Genomic DNA, 20,664 nt, shown 5'->3' on the forward strand with positions numbered 1-20,664 from the left:
TATTTATACATGCACTGTTTTATTCACCTTTATCCTGATGATGGGGAGACCATCCCTGAAATGGTAATGTTCAGTAAACACTTCTATTTCACCTAAAGTGCAGTCTTTGAGTGCCGCCTTTCTATGATTACTATATGGGGACTGCATTTTAAATTTAATATTAATGAGAACAGGGAACAACTCTCATAATGCTGGCCATACACTAGTACGACCAGCATTAGATGCGATTCATCATATGATTTCCCTTGAACTCCCAGGAACTCCCTGGCAGTCCCAGCCGCATGATTTGCTGCTTTTTTCACACAAGATTTACATACGATCTGATGTACGATCACTCTCGCCCCTATACAATGGGTCATGATACGATCGATCGTGTGCCTCAGCAAAAACATTCTGTCCTCCAATAGATTGGGCCTTAATTTAAATAGAGGGCTGGGCTTCACTGTGGGGTATAAAAAATGGCAGCCATTTTAGCTCTGCACACTTCTGTTTGTTCTGTGACTAGTGAGGCTTGGTTTTTACCCTGCTGAATGCTCCACATTGCTAGCTACTGTGCATTGCCTGGCTTTACAAAGTGCTTTATTCTGCTCTATCTCCTGTGCTATATCCTGCTTTTTGTGGTGATGGATCCCTGCCAATATATAGCTCTGCTGTCCTATGCTGTGGTAAAGCTGAATGAGGAGAGCCCAGCATAGGAGGAGAATGAGGTCCTGCTGGACCAAGGATTGGCTGCTGGAGACGGAGATGAAGGAGAATAATTCAGACGACTACCGCATCTTCCTGCAGATGGATGACACCACCTTCCAGGAATTTCTGCGTCTGGTGACCCCCTATATCTGGAAGCAGGACACCAAGTTTTGGATGGCCATCACGGCCGAGGAGAGGCTTGTGGCTACACTGAGGTACCTGGCTGCGGGACGCTCCTTTGAAGATCTAAAGTTTGCGACCCATATCTCGGTTCAAGCTTTGGAACGCATTATCCCTGAAACCTGCAAGGCTATCGTGAAGGTGCTGCAGTTCCATTATTGTAAGGTAAGATAAAACACACACCACACTTTTTATTATAGTTAAACCAGACGAATGTTTTATTTAAACTTTCTATAGTTTGTGAAATATTAAAGACTCAACAAAAGTTTTTTAGTTTTTTTTGTGTGTTTCTGTGGCCAACATGGCCTATAAAATGTATAAAACATACATACTTATTTTAAATATAATATATATATATATTTATAAAATGCAAAAAGTTACTTCAAGTTACCTAATCCATGATAAGTATGGTGCTGTATGAGCTATGGTGTTTGTGGCACAGATTTCAGGGCTGCAAATACATGCTGCAAGTGCAAACTCAGTGGTCCAGGCCCCATTGAAATGCACTTCCAGCATGTGTTCATTAACCCGCCTGAGTCTGTGTCACAAACACCCTGCTGCATACAGCACCATATTTATCAGGGAGTATGAAACTTCTTCATTACTGTGCTAAACTATGCCAACATGGCGGATTTTTGGTAGAAAACAACTGTATAAAATGCAGAAAGTATAATTACGGGGGGGGACCCAACATCACAATTGTGCGAAAGCAGCATTCTCCTTATGAGCTTCAAGTATTACAGAGAAAATACTGGGCTGGAAGGGTGGACAACTGGGTTGGTAGGAGGAGGTGGGGAATATGTTGAAAGGAGGAGGTGGGTGGGGGAGCAGCATGGTAGGAGGAGGTGGGTGGGGAGGAGTTTAGAAGGAGGAGGTGGGTGAGGAGGAGGTTGGTAGGAAGAGGTGGATGGTGGAGTAGTTTGGAAGGAGGTGGGAGGAGGTTGGTAGGAGAAGGTGGGTGGGGGTGGAGGTTGGTAGAAGGAGGTGGGTGGGGGAGGAGTTTGGTAGGAGGTGGGTGGGGGAGCAGAATGGTAGGGTGGGTAGTTGGCTGTTGGTTGAAGGTATGTCTGTGTTGAATAGTAGGTGGGTGGCGGCAAGGTGAGTGTATCGGGGGCAGGAACTGCGGGTCAGGTTACAATGGTTGTGTCAGATGTGAGTAGAGAGTTCTGAGCTTTAAATATCAGTTCGGACGTCAGTCTTTCAAACTGAATCCTTTGGTCCTTTGGTCTTGGACCATTGCTCTCAGTGCTGCGCTCACATAGGCAGCAAGGTGGTCAAATTCATCTGGTGGTTTTAATAGTAGTGGGTCCTCCTCCTCCTGTGTATGTTTGGTTTTTCAGATGTCGGGTCTGTTAACAGACAAAAATAAAATAAATGTCATATAGTAATTTTTTTTCTATTCTTTCACAGTTCCCTACAAGCAGTGGATAGCCATTGGGGATGAATTTGAGAGCCGGTGGCAGTTCCCTAACTGAGAGGGAGCTATTGACGGCAAGCAAATTAGGATTACCCCACCTGCCAACAGCGGGTCGTACTACTACAACTATAAGGGGTACTTCAGCGTTGTTCTGAAGGCGGTGGTGAACGCTATCAGAATTGTATTTGTTTGTGAACCAGGTGTCAGATATTAGTCTGTGTTGGTGTGTGGAGGCGTGTAAAGAAAGCTGGCAGGCCTCCTGGCATATAATGTAGAACATTTCCCTGACCAGGAATCGAACCCGGGTCTCGGCAGAGAGATGCCGTGTTGGAGACAAGTTGGTATGTGCAATCAGAGGATAGTGTGGCAGTAGATTGACCAGGCTGATACTGGATTAATACTGTAGAAATATAATAAACACTCTTAATGTAAACCGGAATGCTGGAGTGGTAGATCTTGGCAACGTATTCACCAGGCTAAAACTGGGTTGTCGCTATAGTCTAGGATCCAGGAGCACTCAGATGGTAGCAGGACCAGATGCAAACCAAACACCGGAATGGGTAGTAGGTGATGATACCAGGAACAGCATCAAATGGAGCAGGGACCAGGAACACTCACCAAGTAGTGAGAAAAGTATACACAGGCGAGTTGTAGGTTCGGGTAACAGGAACAGGTAGAGATTCTCTGTGCAACTAGTGGGATAACTGCCTCAGGCATAGACAGAACCGGATGCAGACCGGACACCAGAATGTATAGTGGATGATGATACCAGGAACAGCATCAATGGCGCAGGAACCAGGAACACTCACCATGCAATGATACACAGGCAAGTTGCAGGTTCGGATAGCAGGAACAGGTTGAGATTCTCTGTGCAGCCGGTGGGATAGCTGCCCCAGTTGTAGGTGGGATAGCTGCCCCAGGTGTAGATCACTTGCAGGAATCCATATAGCAGGAGAAAGCAAAACTGCACAACAGGATACAGGTAAGCAACAGGAGCTCAGTATAGCTCACTCAGTAGGAACTGAGGTTAGACATTGTATTGGCGATTTGGTAGAGTCAGCAGCTGGGAGATATACCCCTGGGTTACCTGGGATAGGCTGAGCAGAGACAGGTGGTATGGAGAGGCTCAGGCTATCTCTCGATTGGCCGCTACAGTCAGGTGATTGGGACTTGTCAATGCAATACTCTGTAGTAGGCTTAGATCTCACTTTGGACCTAGCAGGTCGAGAAACACTGAAGCCTGTGCATCTGGGATGTGACAGAAAACGCTGGCAGAATCATTAAGTGACCCTGCGGCAGGGGAAACAGACCCGGGTTGAGACAAACGCCAACTACAAGTTCCTGTTTGTAGATGTGGGGAAGAACGGCCGTGCTTCTGACGGTGGCTCCTTTAAGACCATGGCATTCTACCAACGGCTCACCACGAACACCCTGCATTTGCCATCGAGAGAGGCTATGAAACACGGCCTGAACTATGTCTTCGTAGCTGACGAGGCTTTCGCCCTTCATGTGTTAGGTTCTGGTTTTGTTGTCTGCCCGGGGTGGTAATAGGACCAGACACTGAAGCAGATTAAAAGTAAATGTGGAGTTTTTAATGAGTGGCTTAACAGACATGAATATGGCAAAACAGAAAGTCCGGGTTTAGCACTAAAGTGCACTTGGGAACTGTAGTGATGCAATGGGTAAAAGTCCAGGTAGTGGTAACAGAAGGCAGTCCAGTATTCCAGGTTTTGTGAGGCTGAAGTGAATTGCAGGCTGAGGTGAATTACAGGCTGAAGAGAAAATATCTAGAGGAAATGTAAGTGGAGGCAGGGTGCAGGGTAACAGCTGACACAGGTACTCAGGCAAGGGAGAGGCAAAAGGAGGAGGCAGGGGATTCCAGCAGGGTATGGAGCAGGTCAGGTAAAGCAGGCTTAGGCAGAGATCCAACAGGCAGGTGAATGAGCACAGGAACTCTCTCTCTCAGCTCTCGCTGAGAAACACTTTGCACTGGCAATGAAAGGAAGCTCTGCACTCCCTTAAATACCCAGTGCTGCACTGTGACAGGCCAGAGAGAGCATGTGACACACCAGGATAGGGCAACTAGGTCACATGTCCAGAGGCAAGATGGCGGCGCCCATGCCAGAATGGAACGAAAGCACCACCAAGCCTAACCAGACCAGAGTGACAGTATGTCCGCACAGGACTACGTGTAGCCAATGCACCCCGCCAGACACCAGCGCCACCTCCAGACGCCCCTCGCCATAGCATCCTCACAGGTATTACCCGTCATCCCCTATGCCGGGAAACCCTGGTCGTGACATCATGAGAATGTAATGAAGTAATTCCCATAGAGGGCACTGAATCATGAGAAGCGGGTCTTCAATTACCGGCTATCTCGGGCAAGGCGTATTGTGGAGAACACCTTTGGGATCTTGAGTAACAGATTCCAGATTTTGCATACCCCTATTAATTTAAAGATGGAGATGATTAACTGGGTGGTCACTGCTTGCTGTGTCCTGCACAACTTCCTGCGCAAAAAGCCACCCAGCAAAGGTTATTGGGCACAGCTGCAGTGGAAGACCTAGACCATCTGGAAGAGGTTGCTCAGTTTCTCTCAGTGTCTGTACCACCAGTGATTGAAACCAGGAGTGCTCTGGCCAAAAAGGTCAGAGAGGAATATATGACATACTTTAACGGGGACCGTGCCGTGCCGTGACAGGAGGAGTATATCTGAAAATGTGTTGGGGACTGAGTATTTCAAATTGCTGACATTCCACATTGCTGGGTCTCTACTTACCAAAGATGCCTCTGCTGATTCCCCCACATCCTCTTGCTGTGAACTGCACTGCTCTGTCTCTGCCATCACCTACACAGATGGATGGACAGGATCCTGCTGCACCAAGAACATGAGCTGCTCATAATACCAGAACTTGCTTTTATATATGCTGTCGGCCCCAGCGCCCGATTGCTTTGAATTTTCCACCTTCTTGTACTCTTTGATGAAGGCAGTCCACAGATTTTGAATCTTACTGCGCACCCAATCTATGAACGCCATAGGCGAAACTAGAGATCTGGTAATGGGTGGTCCAAGTTTTAGCACCATGTCAGATATTGGAAAAAAAACACTAGTGGCGTCCTTCCCCATGGTGTCACCCGATGCAGAAGGCATGGCCTCGTGAGCAGTGGGCGTAGTCACTTGAGAAGGGGGAATGGCTTCGCAGCCCGAACCCCAGTGGTCGGGTGTGTGGAAGAAGTACGGGTGAGCACTGTGCAGTGCCGGCTCCCTCACACTGTCAGGAGCAGAGTGCTGCATTTAATGCTACAGTGCAACACCCGGCTTCTGTCACCTTGGTGTCACCCCTAGGCGGGTTTTTGGGGCCCCAGTCAGTTTGAAAGTCTTTTCTTACCTATATGGTGGTTTCTCTGCAACGGGGAACCTCTGAGGAATTTTATCCTCACTGGGGAGCATCTTCAGCCGATATTCACTATTCATGTAGGAGATCACATTGTCCGGAAGATGCCTGTTTAGGTAGAAATATAACCCACGTCAACATCATAATCTAGATAATATATATATATATATATATATACATCATGTCATCAGATAATATATACTATAGTAACAGAAGCTTTTGTGCAGGAAAAATGTGAATTTCCCTGATCAAACTTCTGTGTCTCTCCAGGCTCCCCTTCATTACTCCAGACCCCCCAATGCCTCCATCGCCAGGCCCTTCTATGGTTCTCCAGGCTCTCTGTGCCTCTTTATCTCCAGGCCTCCATGTCTCTCTATCTCCAGGCCGCCTTGTCTCTCTCTATCCCTAGGACCCCGTGTCTTTACATTCTCAGGCCCACCTGTGGCTCTCAGTCTTATTCTACCAGCCCCAGTGTGCATCTCTCAGCCCCATCCCCCCCAGCCCCAGTGTCCATCTCTCTGCCCCATTCCTCCAACCCGTGTATGCCTCTCAGCCCCAGTGTGCATCACTCTGCCCCAGTGTGTCTCTCAGCCCCGTTCCCCCGAACCCAGTGTGCGTCTCTCAGCCCCAGTGTACTTCCCAGTGTGTCTCTAAGCCCCATTTCCTTGACCCCAGTGTGCGTCTCTCAGTCCCAGTATGCATCTCTCTGCCCCATTCCATTGGCCCGTGTGTGTCTCTCTGCCCCATTCCCCCAGCTACACTGTGCGTCAGCCCTGTGTCCCCCAGCCCTGTGTTAACTCCAACACTCCCAGCCCTTTGCAGTCAGCTCCAACCTCACCCCCCAGCCCCCTGTGCAGTCAGCTCCAATCCCCCAGAGCCCTGTGCAGTCAACTCCAACCATACCCCCAGCCCACTGTGCAGTAAGCTCCAATCCCCCCTCTCCCCTCAGCCCTGTGCAGTCAGCTCCAATCCCCCCCAGCCCTGTGCAGTTAGCTCCAACCTTCCTTCCCAGCCCCCTGTGCAGTCAGCTCCAATTCCCCCCTCAGCACTGTGCACAGCTCCAATCCCCCCTCAGCACTGTGCACAGCTCCAATCCCCCCTCAGCACTGTGCACAGCTCCAATCCCCCCTCAGCACTGTGCACAGCTCCAATCCCCCCTCCCGCACTCAGTGCTGTGCACAGCTCCAATCCCCCCTCAGCACTGTGCACAGCTCAAATCCCCCCTCCCCCCTGTGCACAGCTCCAATCCCCTCAGCACTGTGCACAGCTCCAATCCCCCCTCAGCACTGTGCACAGCTCCAATCCCCCCTCAGCACTGTGCACAGCTCCAATCCCCCCTCAGCACTGTGCACAGCTCCAATCCCCCCTCAGCACTGTGCACAGCTCCAACCCCCCCTCCCCCACTCAGCACTGTGCACAGCTCCAATCCCCCCTCAGCACTGTGCACAGCTCAAATCCCCCCTGTGCACAGCTCCAATCCCCCTCAGCACTGTGCACAGCTCCAATTCCCCCCTCAGCACTGTGCACAGCTCCAATCCCCCCTCAGCACTGTGCACAGCTCCAATCCCCCCCTCAGCACTGTGCACAGCTCCAATCCCCCCTCCCTCCCTCAGCACTGTGCACAGCTCCAAATCCCCCCCTCAGCACTGTGCACAGCTCAAATCCCCCCTCCCTCCCCCCTGTGCACAGCTCCAATCTCCCCTCAGCACTGTGTACAGCTCCAACTCCACCCCCCTCAATGCAGTCACTTACCTGCTGCTCCTTTGCTTTGCTGCTTGTGGGAAGTGCTGCTGCTGGGCATGCGCAGCAGCTCCCCCGGTTGGCATTTTTTTTTTTTAAGCGAACTGGGCTAATTGATGATCTTGTGCACCCCCGAACCACCCCCCAGTTTCGCCTATGATGAATGCAGTATTGTGGTATGTTTACTGTACTCAGCCAGCTCCGCATAAGCCTGATACCGTTTCTATTTGTTGCTGTACATTTTGGACTTTGTGTGCCAAAGACAGTCATGGCGCCTGTATAGCTCAACAAAGCCAGTTATAAATTCCGGTTCACGATCCAGAGACATTCCTATAAAAAAAGAAAAACATGGATATTTAAAAATAATGGACTGTAGCTGAAAACTTTATTACAGGCAATATGATAAAGTGGTCTGAGGGTGCTATATAGAGCTGATGAGCTTCTCGCAGTAGAACCATCACCATGAAAACATGAAATACTTTTACAAATGATCCCTCACTTTAGTCAGGCTATTAATTGTTATGTGGGCTGAAAACTGAAGAAAACAATGACTACCTTCTTGCACCAGGCTGTTTGTCTGGTGAATATTCCTCAGAGCAAGTGTTAGTAATGGGTGAGTATTTATTGTATTTCTATAAAGACCTAATGAGCTCCATGGGAGAGAGTAAAGTCTTTTGCTTCTTCACACTGTGCCCAAGACCCCTAGACTTCATTGGGTCAAATCTAAAGAAAGGGTAATGGACCATGAGGTCTTGCTTAATAGACCCGGCATTAACACACTAGCTAGAATGGCACACAATGCAAAGTTTAGGCCAACAATGAATGCATCCTTTGTTATTCTTAAATAGTTTACAAAGACTCTAATAGTCTAGCAGTGCTCTATCAATGTCACCATGGCAAAGCCCAGGAAATGTTATGAGTATGCAATACCTTTGTCATATTATGTTACTAATATGAGTTGCTGATCTATCTGCTGACTTAAATCAAACTAGATTGCTATGAACACAAACACTTTTCTGCTTAGACCTATTGGCAATGATTTATAGACTGACTCCATTCAACGTACCCTGAGATAATCACTGTACAAGAACTGTCCAATCCCTGCACATGTACATTATGGGAATGGGACTTACATGGAAAAGAATCTCATCCCTTGATCATCATTAGTTTTCTATAAAAAAAAAAAAAAAAACTTGTGTGCTCTCATTGTCCATCTCAGTACAGGGACCAATCATTCTATGTGAAGCTCAGTTAGCACTCTGCTAGTTAGCTGAGCAGTTTATGTAACACAGACTAAGCAGGACTATAAATATGTGCACAACAGCCTGTAATGGCATGGAAATACCTGAATGTGTGCAGAGATGATGTATATGTACACTTACATATCCACTGCATGACTGGGTGGTTTTCCCCCTTATTGATTTAACTAATATTCCCAATGGCTGGTTTCAGGTTAAGCACAGATCAGGTTAAGCACAGATTTATCTAATATTCCCAATTGCTGGTTTCAGGTTAAGCACAGATCTAAAGACAAAAAGACAGTGACTGTCATTTAGAAAGGTCAGTTAGTATTCTCTATAGTTAAAAGGAAACCCAACATTGTACACTGTGTCATGTACAAAATACTTTTTTGCACTCTATTCTATTCAGTGTCAAAGACACCTTGGGCAATTTAATAATGATGTCCGCCAGTGGTTTTTATACAACAAAGTGGCACATGGTGTACGACTGGGTCGGGTCTGATATCCCGGCTGTCGGGATGCCGCTGTTCAGAATACCGACATCCAGCATACCAACACCCATAGGAACGCAAGGTAAGTATGTTCCCTACCACTACCATAACCTTCCCTCTCCGGTGCCTAAACCTAACCCCCCTTCCTAGTACCTAAACCTAACCTCCCCGTCCCTGCACCCTAAACCTAACACCCCCTCCCTGCTGCCTAAAGCTAACCTCCCCACCAGTGCCTAATATTAACCTCCCCCCCCCACACCCTAATCCTAACCCTCCCTCCCAGTGCCTAACCCTACCACTCCCCCTAATGCCTAAACTTAACCCTGCTACCAAATGCTACACTCCCCGTGCACCCCGATACTAACCATTCTGGATGCCGACGGTCGGGATACTGGTGCCGGGATGTAGACTACATCCCGTACGACATGTTGGATATATGTTCTATTTTCTACATTCAATAGGTTTTTTTTGTGGACTATGGATGCCCAAAGACAAATAGAACACAATAGTAGTGTACACTGCATGATTGGATTTATATATTTTCCTGCATGTCAAGCCTTGGATTTTCCTTCTACGGGGGAACACACTGAAAGGGGTATAGCTGCGATATTCTGAGAGGTGGTGGTTTGTTAGTGTGCAATACAGTACACAGATATGTTGGCACTGTTTGTACAGCATGTAGCATGCAATAAGAAACACAAATATGTTGGCACAGTGGGACAGTGCTTAGCATGCAGTAAGATACACAAATGTGTTGGCACAGTGGGAACAGTGCTTCGCATGCAGTAAGATACACAAATGTGTTGGCACTGTGGGAATAGCGTGTAGCGTGCAATGAGAGGCACATATGTGTTGGCACAGTGGGAACAGTGCTTCGCATGCAGTAAGATACACAAATGTGTTGGCACTGTGGGAATAGCGCGTAGCGTGCAATGAGAGGCACATATGTGTTGGCACAGTGGGAACAGTGCTTAGCATGCAGTAAGATACACAAATGTGTTGGCACTGTGGGAATATCGTGTAGCATGCAATGAGAGGCACATATGTGTTGGCACAGTGGGAACAGTGCTTAGCATGCAGTAAGTTACACAAATGTGTTGGCACCATGGGAACAGCATGTAGTGTGCAATGAGAGGCACGTATGTGTTGGCACAGTGGGAACAGTGCTTAGCATGCAGTAAGATGCACAAATGTGTTGGCACTGTGGGAATAGCGCATAGCGTGCAATGAGAGGCACATATGTGTTGGCACAGTGGGAACAGTGCTTAGCATGCAGTAAGATACACAAATGTGTTGGCACTGTGGGAATAGCGTGTAGCGTGCAATGAGAGGCACATATGTGTTAGCACAGTGGGAACAGTGCTTCGCATGCAGTAAGATACACAAATGTGTTGGCACTGTGGGAATAGCGTGTAGCGTGCAATGAGAGGCACATATGTGTTGGCACAGTGGGAACAGTGCTTAGCATGCAGTAAGATGCACAAATGTGTTGGCACTGTGGGAATAGCGCGTAGCGTGCAATGAGAGGCACATATGTGTTGGCACAGTGGGAACAGTGCTTCGCATTCAATAAGATGCACAAATGTGTTGGCACTGTGGGAATAGCGCATAGCGTGCAAGGAGAGGCACATATGTGTTGGCACAGTGGGAACAGTGCTTAGCATGCTGTAAGATACACAAATGTGTTGGCACTGTGGGAATAGTGCGTAGCGTGCAATGAGAGGCACATATGTGTTGGCACAGTGGGAACAGTGCTTAGCATGCAGTAAGATACACAAATGTGTTGGCACTGTGGGAATAGCGTGTAGCGTGCAATGAGGGGCACATATGTGTTGGCACAGTAGGAACAGTGCTTAGCATGCAGTAAGATACACAAATGTTTTGGCACTGTGGGAATAGCGTGTAGCGTGCAATGAGGGGCAGATATGTGTTGGCACAGTGGGAACAGTGCTTAGCATGCAGTAAGATACACAAATGTGTTGGCACCATGGGAACAGCATGTAGTGTGCAATGAGAGGCACGTATGTGTTGGCACAGTAGGAACAGTGCTTAGCATGCTGTAAGATACACAAATGTGTTGGCACTGTGGGAATAGCGCGTAGCATGCAATGAGAGGCACATATGTGTTGGCACAGTGCTTCGCATGCAGTAAGATACACAAATGTGTTGGCACTGTGGGAATAGTGCGTAGCGTGCAATGAGAGGCACATATGTGTTGGCACAGTGGGAACAGCACATAACAAGCAATGAGATACAAGAAGTAGATGCAATAACCATGGAGCTCATACCAGACAGCGAGTGTATCAGAGTACACACATGACATAGATCCTAAATACAAACACATGAAATTGACACAATTAAATACACTGACGTGGAGTCTAAGACTCCCACCGGGGATCCCCGCAAGAGGATAGGGACTTCACTCAGTGAGGACCCAGGTCATGTAGTTGGTTCCATGAAAACAAGTGGTTCTAACAGCACATAAGTAAATTTTGACTCAAGCTGAGTGGCATGTGGTATACGTAATTTGTGAGCAAGTGAGAGGCATATGGGACCATTTGGGGATAGGTGATTGGGCTGCATTTTGGGGCCGATTTTCCATTCTTAAAGTGAGTTCAAAGTATGGGCAATAGATGTGTGGGTGGTAGGGGGAGGGCATAAAGAAGATCCTGCCTGGCAACTCTGGTGGTGTAATCCTCAGCCTTCTTCTCAGGCACATACGTGCAGCACACTGATTGGTGGATGACCATTGAATGAGTGAATGATTAAGTGGGGCTATGCAAACCTACACAAAAACACTTACCATCGCCCCCTCTGGATCCACCACTGTGTGCGGGCCTTTAAGAAGATGAAAGGTCGCACATGCCGTCCTTCAAGTATATCAGGTTGTCCATCACTGACTAAGAATATCAGTGTTGAGTATATCAGTGTCGAGTATATCAGGTTGTCCATCACTGACTTGTGCTCTCAGTGTATGAGGAACAGCACCATCCACTTCAAGATAGCTCATAAATACTGCTGATGTGATATTGCAAACCTAATTTACCACAGTATAGTAAACTAATTTATGTAGGTAGATAGATCGATGGATCGATAGATACGAGGGCTGATTGAAAAATAATGAGACTGATGTTTTTGATCAAAATCAGAAGACTCTTTTTCAAAGTAGTGTCCTTCACATTCAATACACTTTTTGCAGTGTTTCAACACTGATTCAAAGATGTGCAGGAGACTGTTTTGTGACATCAGGGTTAGTGTTGCAGCTGTGGCATTCTTCATCTGTTGAGAACTTCTTTCAGCGCAATTGTTATTTCAGGGTTGGGAATGCCCAGAAATCACAGGGCGCTAAGTCCGGGCTATATGGAGGGTGATCCAGTGCTGTCCCATTAATTTTAGTAAGTGCTGCCAATGCATCAGTAGCAACATGAGGCCGGACATTGTCTTGGAGTAAAAACCATTGTTTCTTCAGCAAATGTGTTTTGTTCTTTCTCATGGCTGCACGCAAATGGATTATTAGGATGTTAGCATAGTAGTCACCATTAATTGTCTGTGCACAGGGAACCCATTGCTGTAGGATCATACCATGTGCATTAAAGAACGGCAGAAGCATGACTTTACACACTGAAGGAATCACACAGAATGTTTTGGGCAGAGGCGAATTGGTGTGTTTCCATACACTGGACTGTTGTTTGAATTCCGGATCATAGTGACAAATCCACGATTCGTCACACGTCACAATCTATGTCAGGTAAGCAGGTATCCTCTCTGACATTCAAACTGTGTTCTTGCACAATTCAACTTGTTGTCGTATCTGCTCTTCTTGAGATTTCTGGATACCCACCTGGCACACATGTGATGCATTTTCAGTTCCTTTGCCAAAATATGCTGAACCCGTTGGAATGAGATGCCAAGTGAAGGTGAAAGTTTGCGTAAAGTTAAGCTTCTGTCATTTTGCATTTCCTTAGCTTTGGTAATGTTGAAATCTGTAATCGCGGTGGATGTCTCCCAGAACGCGCTTCGTCAGTCACTCACATATTACCCTCTTGGAAGTGTTTCCACCACCAAAATACTGCAGCACAATCGTTGTTCCAAGTTTAACACAAAATTCAATCACACATCTCTGACTTAATCTCACAGACACCGCCATGACGAAACAAACGAAGACCTTCCACTCGCTGTGACCAAACAAAGAAGACTACCGTAGTCCAACCGCAGGTTCAGACACATCGATGTATGAGCTTCACAATATCCAGCATAGTTTTGCCATGTTTACCTATGGGACAGAAAAACAGAGGCAGTCTCATTACTTTTCAATCAGCTTAGATAGATAGATAGATAGATAGATAGATAGATAGATAGATAGATAGATAGATAGATAGATAGATCTATGTGGAGTTTTAAATCAGAGTAAGTTTATTTATTTCACTAAAAGTAGAACGATTATGATTACTGCTATGTATATATCTAAAATAGGGATGGCAACAACTATCTATTAATTTATTAGTAACCATCAATGCCTTTCTACCATAAATAGTTTTACCAACAACAATGAGCAGTTCTGATGACAAAATACCATAGCTTCAGTACTGCGAATATGTGGCCTCGGACCCTATTCCATTGCTCATTCGCCGACCCGAACCATAGATGGTCCTCCCCCATCGATGTTTAAAAGCCATCGACTATATTAACCCGTCAAAGTCATCTCTAATCTTAAACACATGCAAATATAAAACTGCATATCCTACTAATGCCCACCAGAGGGCAGAATTTCTCATTATACACTATAGTATAACCTTTGTAGTTACAGTATTCTCAGAATATTGTACATAAAATTAAGCAATACATTTAAAACATAATTTACAACCTGACAAAATATTTATCTTGTTTTAAAAACACAAAAAAGTAAGCCAAAAAATGTTTGTCACAAACTTATTATATAAAATATTACAAAATTAAAACTAAATATTTTCTTATGCTATCGCTGAACCATTACATATTAAGTCATATGTTAAACATGATATCCTGTGTTTGTATGTTTGGCTTTGGTCCATTGTAAATCTATTAAAGGCACAAGGTTATTATTAGCAAGTGACTGCAGTACATCTGTCTGAACAAGTAGCAGCACTTCTTTGGGATTCACAGTTTCATTTGTAATGTAGAATAAAACGTTAGATTTTAAAAAGGGTACACTTTATATAATGAGCATGCAAAACCAGAAATGCAAGTTCATTATGCTGTATGCTTGTTCAGTATAAATTCTATGATTAAGGCCGGTATCCAATTAGCTCATAAAAAATTTCGGACTGGGTTTTTTCGCCTTTATTCGGGTCCTTTTCGCCAATGTTTTTTTCATGGTATCCAATTGAACCTCTTTTTTTAATTCGAAAATGTTCTGTTTTTCTCACGAAAATACATAGGATCTGCGAAAAGTCGCGGACCTATGTAATTTCCCTGCTGCGCTCGGGAGAAAAAAGGCTTCTTATCATGGATTTGGTTTCGCTAAACAAATTCCCCAATAAGTGCTGGCATCGGGCTTATTGGATAGCCACAAGCAAGGTAATTAGCCGCTGTAATTAGCCGCGGTAATTTACCATGGCTAATTGGATACCGGCCTAAATTCTAAGCTGTCTGCAGAAGCCACCTCTATCTTGCAAATAAAATTGCACAGAACGACTGTTTGTAATCGTGATTTGTTGCATATAATTTTTTTAGGCCTTCTTTCATGTTTCTGCTACTTAATAATTAAATACATTACACTTCTTTTATGTGAAAAAAGAACATTAGTCATGTTGCTGCAGTGTAATAAGCAGCTAGTACACCTATATAATAAAATCAAATACCTCCCAACATTGCGTATTAAGGGCCTGATTCAGAGCCGGATGCTATTTGCGAACGGTCGTTCAGAAAAAGGGGCCGGCTATTTAAATTGAGCGCTTGCTCTTTGCGGTCTGTTGACGCCTCTATGTCTGAGCGAGCGAACGAAACATGCACTCGCTATTTTGTAAAGACGCCCCCTTGGCCATTCGCATCATATGTCATCTCCGCTATTTATTAGATTAATCGAGTACATCGAAATGCGTCTGAACTGCTCGCAGTGCTTGTGGTAGGTTTTACTTCCCGCAATCACTGTGAGCAGTTCAGGATAAAAGACAACCAAGTGACGTGATCTATGACACTCCCTTACTAACTATGCACTCCCATTAAACGCCCGTTTTGACCGTTTGGCAAGCCTGCGTTCGGATCACCACTCCCCGTTTTCAAGCACCTTCCCCTGTTACCACCCACAAATGCCTCATTCTGTCACTCAAATTAGCAGGCTCTCGCTGTTTTGCGAGTGCACAATTTCTGACCGCAATGACTGGTTGACGCATGCGCATTACGACCCATATGCATGCGCAGATGTGCGAACATCGCTCAGAGCGAACGAGCGGCCGCTTACGAGCGGCTCTGAATCAGGCCCTAAGTTGGGGCTTTGCCATGCATCACACCCGTTGCTCATCATGCTAGGGACCTCTCCAGGCTTTCAATGCCGCAAGCAAGCAAACAGCTTCCAATCATCTCATAGCAAAGCAATAATGATAGTGACCTCCCAACCTTTCCCACACAGGTGGACGGCGGGGACAGTATCCAAACAGAGGGACTGTTCAGCTAAAATCAGGATAGTTGGGGAGTATGGAATTGACTGTTGATAAAAAATTATGCCATCACGTTGGCATGTAATGAGAGTTGGTATGAACTCTGGGCCTGATTCAGACCCGGTAGCAAGCGCTGAGCGCTTCCAACCGGGTTGATGGTGGCCCAGAGCACATGCACACGACGGAGCCGGCTCTGTCGTGCGCATGCGCGAGACCCAGATAGCGACGGGCAAGCCGTCGCTCCGGGTCTCGCACCAAAGGAGGCGTGCTGCCGATATTGAGTGACAGCACGCCCGCTTTGGTGGGCGGGCCGGGGGGGTGGCTGCCCAGACGGAGGCATTCCCATGAGAACGCCTACCGTCCGGGGGCGGCCCCACTGACATCACAAGTGATGTCAGTGGGAGAGCTTTCGGCTCTGTGTGAGCTAAAAGCTCTCTGGGGCTTGCGGCAATGAGACCCTACCACAAGGGTCTCGCCGCAAGCCCGATGGTCTTGACCATCGCGACCATCTTCCTGGCCGCTCGCTATAGCTGTGGGTGGTCACCCACAGCTATGCGAGCGGCCAGGAGGCCGTTCTAAAAAAAAAAAAAAAGACCGCCCCTGATTCAGAGCGAGCGCTCTGTCAGAGCGTCCGGCTCTGAATCAGGCCCTGTGCCCCCTCCCACCAGTGTCAGTGATGGACAGGAGAGAGTGAGGGGGCAGTGATAGTTAGAGGCAGTGCAGGAGGCAGGAGAGGTGGGAAAAAACTTAGGACTCAATATACTATGCAGCACTTTCCATCTTCACCTGTTTCGGCTGCTGAATTTAAAGTGATAATTATATACAATATGAGGCTTGTTTGGTATTGAATATAATTGGCCTTTGAATCCTGCAGCTGAATTACACGCCTATGAAGATGCTGTATAGTAAATTAAGCCCCTAGTTACTGTTTGTAAACACTCACTACCAAATACATAATCAGCTAATTCCATTCTGGCCCAACTCATTACTAATGGTTAAACTCTACTCCGGTTAAACTCTCCTACTGAACGATAATTATTTGTTAGATCAGGTTTATTATGATTATTTGGAATATTGATATCCTACTATATTGTTCATAAGAAGGAGGTGAATTTGAAAAAAATCTCTGCATCTGGCATGTGAATATGGCCCATTTATCATTGAATATTTGAGGTATAATCCCTAAAAACACCAGTTTTCGGGGGTTTACCTCAAATATTAAGTATCCCCCTGATGTATTAAGGAGGGACTGCAGCAGGTCTCCGATACCTGCTGTGATCCCACCATTCCCCCTGGCAGCCGCATCCTCCATAGGTTTTTATGGGGGATGCGATGCTGGCAGATTTACCAATATCTAGAATGCGATGCAGGCCAATATGGGCTACCACCGCATAACTAGCCGGCGGAGGGATCGCCCGGAACCCTCCCCTGGCAATGGTCGCCAGTAACCAGGACTGCGCATGCGCGGCAGCCCCTGCACTGGCCGGCAGCTCTCCATAGACATCGCAAGGACGGCTAATACATCCGGACGAAATGATCACATATTGCAATGCGATCATGGGTGGTACAGACATGCCCTGATCGCATTGCAAATGCGAATATTAATAAATGGGGGCCTATGTATTTTCACTTAACCTAGGGATGTTTAATTCATTGGAAAAATCAGATTTTCTCTATCATGTCAGATTTATTAGACACGCACAAATGACAAAAAAGGTCATATCTATATCTGAAACAAAGTAAGATAAGTGAAAATTTTAATTAATCTCTATAGAATTGAAACATTCTCATCATATTAATTTATAAAATACTAATGAAACTACAGAAATGCTTAAAACGTCAGAAACTAAACTTCAGAAACTCTTACCAATCCAATTTACCGTAATATAATTAACAAAGGACAAAATGTAAAGTCACTTTGCTTTAGTGAAATAGGATGTTGATGCTTTCCTTTTATACAGTGTCTCATTGATCTCTCTAAAAGGAACCAGCAGTAGTCCCCCATCATTGCAGGGTCCCAGTGTCAGTAGCATAACTAAGGGGGGTCGAGCAGGGCTTGTGCCCTGGGCGCCGTGGCAGGTCCAGCAGAGGGGGGCGCTGCCAGCCAGGGCATTGTATCCACACCACCCACTAAGCCGTGACCCCCCTCCCCCCCTGCGCCATTGTGCTTTGACCGACGAGATCTACTGTACAGTGTAATGACTTGAGCAGCAGGCAACTGTGCCTGCTAGTGCTGTGGCTGACTGTAGGGGGAGCTGCAGCATAAGTGCACAGCTCCTCCAAGGCAGCCCTCCTATCATTCTGCATGCTGATCCCGAGAGCTGCCGCCGGCGCCTGGTGACACCTGTCAGTCCTCCTTCCTCAGCGCTCTGGAGATGCACCGAAGGTGAGTATTAGTGTGTGGTGCCAGCAGGGGGGGGTTTGGGGAGTGGAAGATGCCAGTGGGCGTGTGGAGGAGTGGAAGCTGCGGGGAGGATCTGGGTAGGGGATGACTTTTGCATCTGTTATATTTATTTGGCTCAGGCTCACTGCATTTGAAAGAGGTGTATGTGTGTGTCTGTGTACTAGGCTTTGTCAGGGTGTGTGGGTGAATCTGTGTCAGCGTGTGAGGGTGCATCTGTGTCTGCATGAGTGCATCTGTGTCAGCATCTGTGTCAGCGTGGGTGCATCTGTGTCAGCGTGTGTGTGTGTCAAAGTGTGTGAGTAAATCTGAGTCTGCATCTGTGTCAGTGTGGGTGTGTCAGTATGTGTGGGTGCATCTGTGTCAGCATCTGTGTCAGCGTGGGTGCATCTGTGTCAGCATGGGTGTGTTAGCGTGTGTGGGTGCATCTTTGTCAGCATCTGTGTCAGCGTGGGTGCATCTGTGTCAGCGTGTGTGTGTCAGCATGAACATTCCTTTCCATTATATATGCACCTTACGTATATGGTGGTTTCTCACAATGTGGAACCTGTGAAGAAATGTATCCTCCCTGGGACGAATGGCGTCTTCAGTCGGTATTCACTATTCATGTAGGTCACATCGTCCGGAAGATGCCTGTTTGTGTAGGAATATTAATAAGGTCATCATCATACAACAGCGGTTCACCCAGATGTGTGTCCCTGTGTAACTTCCTAACCCCATGCGTCTCTCAGCCACACCATCTCCCCCTGCGTTGTCTCTAAGAACACCAACGTTTCCCCCCCCCCCGTGTTCATCAATAACACTACCCAGGTTGTCGTGGGAAAAGTCTAGATGAGAATGTAGAAAGTAAATCTTAAGTGACATTCTACAACCCATATTCGTGTAGTTGTCCAATAGCGCTTTCACGATGGACGCATATTTGGCTCTTCTCTGCTCCCTAAGAATCCATGCACAGCAGTTTTGAAGGAGGACCAAGCAGCTGACTCAGGGCCTGATTCAGGTCCGGTCGCTAGGCTGCGCTCCCTCGCTGCCAAAAGGGACTGGGTATGCAAATCCCGCACTCGCACTGTCTGGCTTAAAGACGCCCTCTATGTCTTAGAGGGCGACAGCAGTGAGTGTACGCAGGAGTATAAAGCCGGCCACCTTTCACATGTGATCTCCAGGAAGTGTCTGATTAATCAGTAACATCGAGACCCATCGGAGCTACACGCAGCACTTGAGGTAGCCCCTACCCCACCGCAAGCACTGCGATCAGTTCAGGCTAAAATACAACCAAGTGACGTGTACAATGATGCTACTTTGCTAATTATGCACACCCATTAAACTCCGTTTTGACGCTCAGACACGCCTGCGTTCGCAAATCCACTCCCCCGTTCACAAGCACCTTCCCGTCACCACCCACAAACGGCGCTGTCACTCAAAGTAGCGTCCAGTCTGTGTACTACGAGCGCACGATTCCTGGACGCAGTGACTGGTTCGCGCATGCGTACTTTGACACATACGCAGATGTGCGATTATCGCCCCTAGCGAGCATTCGCTGCTTAGCGACCGGGTCTGAATCAGGCCCTCAGTTTTCATCAATGTAGCATTAAACATTTCATCCATAAGCGGTTTCCTTATTTGGGGGCCAACAAATAAGTCTTCTTTTATCTTTGCTTCGCTTAACTTTGGAAACCTTTCCCTCAGATAACTGAAAGCCCGGTCTTCTTTATCCAGAGCTGTCACAAAACTCTTCATTAGGTCCAACTTAATGTGAAGCGGAGGTAAAAATATTTTTTGCAGCTCAACCAATGGAATGTACTAAACATTTTACTCTCCAGCAACAAAGGTTTCTCTCTCTGGCCACTTCTTTGTGACATACTGATTTTTAGTGTCTGCTGTCCCATAAACACAGAAAACAACAGCACTTTGTGAATCCACCTCGCAAACCTAACATCAGTGCAACTACCTTTAAGTCCAGGGCCAGATTAACAATGGGGCGGATGGAGCTCCAGCTCCAGGCCTCCACATAAAAATAGGCCCATTGTCATGACAACATGATGATGACTGGCCATCTGCTCTCTGCATGGTCAGCCATAAATCATAAGTAGTAACATTGTATTTCTATTTACCTCACAAAATGAAGCATTTTTTTTTCCTTTACATATTTAGGGAGACATTGGGCTGAGAGTACAGGGGTGTACACGCCCACATGGCACTGGCCACACCCACTCAGCACTGGTCACACCTCCTCTGCTTCTCATACTAGGCCCTTGGTCATTTTCAGCTCCAGGCCCATGTAGCCCTCAATCCGGCCCTGTTTAAGTCACAACAAAGATTCTATCCATGATCCTTATACTTGAATCTCTCCAACAACACAAGACATAAGGCCTGATTCAAAGACGGAGGGTAATGCAAACACAACTGCATTCTCACACGGATCGCAGTTGCTAAAATATGCTAATGCCTGAACATAGGGACACCCACTGCTGCCTTCC

The 20,664-nt window shown here is 46.7% G+C and overlaps 1 pseudogene across 1 annotated transcript; it reads right to left on the reverse strand.

Moving 5' to 3' along the window:
* Positions 1-1,131: 1,131 nt before the first annotated feature.
* Positions 1,132-12,365, reverse strand: LOC148538075 (uncharacterized; annotated as a pseudogene). Its single transcript, XR_015872592.1, has 5 exons — positions 11,955-12,365; positions 8,553-8,590; positions 7,611-7,749; positions 5,137-5,337; positions 1,132-2,115 (listed from the first exon to the last, which is right to left on the reverse strand). The product of XR_015872592.1 is annotated as an uncharacterized LOC148538075 (transcript).
* Positions 12,366-20,664: the final 8,299 nt, after the last annotated feature.

The sequence above is a fragment of the Taudactylus pleione genome, unplaced genomic scaffold, assembly GCF_031769625.1.
Source record: "Taudactylus pleione unplaced genomic scaffold, aTauple2 ptg000041l, whole genome shotgun sequence".
NCBI classification, from domain to species: domain Eukaryota; kingdom Metazoa; phylum Chordata; class Amphibia; order Anura; family Myobatrachidae; genus Taudactylus; species Taudactylus pleione.